The sequence below is a fragment of the Lycium ferocissimum genome, chromosome 11 (assembly GCF_029784015.1).
Source record: "Lycium ferocissimum isolate CSIRO_LF1 chromosome 11, AGI_CSIRO_Lferr_CH_V1, whole genome shotgun sequence".
Lineage (NCBI taxonomy): Eukaryota > Viridiplantae > Streptophyta > Magnoliopsida > Solanales > Solanaceae > Lycium > Lycium ferocissimum.
Genome location: NC_081352.1, coordinates 49313353 through 49316198, shown reverse-complemented (window position 1 = coordinate 49316198; position 2846 = coordinate 49313353). Strand labels below are relative to the sequence as shown.

At 33.6% G+C, this 2846-nt stretch overlaps 1 long non-coding RNA gene across 1 annotated transcript; it reads left to right on the top strand.

The window, feature by feature from the left end:
* Positions 1-1020, top strand: LOC132036247 (uncharacterized). The gene is made up of 2 exons (XR_009409541.1): positions 1-78; positions 195-1020. It is a non-coding gene; the product is annotated as an uncharacterized LOC132036247 (long non-coding RNA).
* Positions 1021-2846: the final 1826 nt, after the last annotated feature.

Here is a 2846-nt window from a genome sequence, read left to right as displayed (position 1 = left end):
AATCATTTTAATTCAGAGGCTTCTAGGCTAAATTTAATGGCAGTTTCGAGTACATTAACATTTTGATCACTTCATGAGGTAATTGAACTAGTCTTGTTCGTATGCTGATGGTTTTAGAATAAGAGCTTTTTAACCATTACTGTATTGTCAGCATTCCTTGAGCTCATCCCCCTTATAACTTTACCATTTTTCAGGTCTACTACTGAACCTGTTAGCTCAGACAAGAAGGATATTTTTATCCCACTTGGAGTCAAAGAGAGAGTTCGCTAAGCCCTTAAAGAGTAGTTTCATAACAAAAAAGGAAAGTGAGAATAGATCTAACTTAGTATTATGTTTTCTTACTCTTCCTGAAGTTCATAAAAGAAAGAAAGAAGGCTCCTTAACCATTAGCAAGTTCTTGTTGCAATGTATGTGCATTAGTGCAAAGTGGTTCAACTTGATGATTGTTGCTCATATAATTGACAAGGCATTCTTAAAGGCTCATAGATGTTTGATCAAATTGTTTTCCCATTTTCCCCAAAACCCAACAAAATCTTTATTCTATAAAATTCAAATCAAACTAAACCTACTTATAATAGTTTCCAAATTAATTTTTATTTAGTATTTTTCTCAAAAGACTTCCCTTTATTTACAAATTGTCTACACAGTATGGATGTAACTATAAATTGTTCTCATTATAGAAGCACCCTTAAACTATGGTGAAATTGCCAATCGGACCGTATATTGTCGTAGTCAGGCTTTAAAATTTTCATGCAAAACACTAGAGGTGCTATTTAGGTGCAAAGGATGATATAATATTATTACCAGTTCAACGTTATTCAGGAATATTAGGATTTCCGCAAATTTTAAGCTTCTTTTTTGGCGAAAAAAAAAGAAAAGAAAAGGGCACTAGTTTAAGGTTTCCTTTTAAATACATTTTTGATTTTTTTTTCTGACATTTATTGATGTCAATGGACCCCTTGTATCAAGAAAATTGGAATTCCCACTTCTACTCTCCAACCGTGTTAAATTGGAGCCTATTACATTAAAAATCTTGCTGAACCTAAACAAGTTTTTAGACTTTGGTTGCAACTACATGGTTGGTTGAGGACCAAAGATCTTCTCATTAAATGGAGAATCCCTATTATTGTCAATTGTATCTTTTGCTCAAGTGTTCCGGAGACTGCTGCTCATCTTTATTTTGAGTGTTCTTGCACTCATACTATCCGGAGGAAAATGCTTGAATGACAGAACTGGAAGAGGACAATTTTGAACTGGGAGGCTGAATGGCCATGGGTGAAACAAATGTCAAGGGGCAAGAATGCTAGGGAAACTGTGCTCAAAGCTAGTATTGCTGTTGTGGTTTATGATATTTGGATAGAAAGAAATGCTCGAATCTTTCAGCAAAAGGAAAAACCTCTGGAAATTTTGCTCCACCAACTCAAAATGGCACTATGTATCCGGGTTAGGAGTAACTATAGACTGATGATTGGTATTGCTAATTTCTTGCTGTTTGGTTTTGTGATTTCCTCCTTTGGAGCTAGAGGTTAGCTTAGGCTGTTTGGTAGGATTTTCTCTTCCTTGGCTTTGTATTTTCCTGCACTTAGGGCTCGTTTGGTATGATGGATAAGCAAAAATAGTTCTGGGATAAAAAATTTGTGCCGCCTTATCCCACATTTGGTTGAAATAAAAACTTGGAATAACTAATCCCGGGATTATAGTGTTTTTTTATCCCACATTGAGGGTGGATTAACAATCCCGGAATAACTAATCCCGGGATTAGTTATGCCGGGATAACTTGTTTTCTAACCAAACGAGCCCTTAGTGATTAATAGAGTCTCTTTTAATTGCCAAATAAATAAATAAATAATAATAAGTGTAATTTTAGCTGAATCAATTTGATCTAAAATAAATGTCCCTTCAGAAAATGAAGAAGGCATTAAAAACTTGATTTCCATTTATTATACTAAAAATATATATATATTTTTTTTACTTTCCCACTTTATCAAATCAAAAGAGAATTAATTGTTTTTTTCTTCAAAATTTACCCTTATCATTAAGTAACCATTTACCAAACTTATCGGAGTACCAATAGTCAAATTCAGATTTTTGAAACACAGTGATAACTATTAGCAAGGATAGTTTAGTAAAATGAAAACATATTAATGTTTTGTTAAGGTGGTGCAAAATGTGTACCGGATAAGTATAAGAAAAATGGACGGAGTACTTTATTTTGCGCCCGCTCTAGCATTGCTCCAATAAATTATCTAAAAGTACTGAGGATAAATGGTAATTTGAGAGGATATAAAAGGGTAACTTAGTCAAGCAATCCTTATAACAAGTGTTATTAAATGATTTTTTTAAGGGGTGTAATATTACTTTAAAAGGCACTTATTTAGTCTGGAGGAGGTATACTGCACAGACACATTCTTTTTATAACTAAGATATTTTACTTGTTTCCGTCCAAACTCCAGTAACCACAACTATCACTCTCGCAATTGGGAAAATAAAACATCTGTTGTAACATATAAACATTTGGTTTGAAAGCCTATAAAGTCATTAGACAATAATTTAAGTATCATCTGATAATCTGTTTCTTCATCAGAATTTCAAGTTCAACCCGAAAAAGAAATCATAGCTCATACTTCCTAAATCAAAATTAACCCTAAATATCCTCTGGCGTGTGGAGGCCAGGCGTTATTAGCCCTTTATGTGGTCAATTCATAACTTCGAACGTGTATGACAATCTCATTATCCATGTTTTCTTCTTCTTCTTCTTCTTCCTCCTCCTAACAATCAGAAGAATTTTCTCGTTCTTCTTCATCACCATCAACATAATTTTGTACATCCTTTTCCCCTTCATCTTC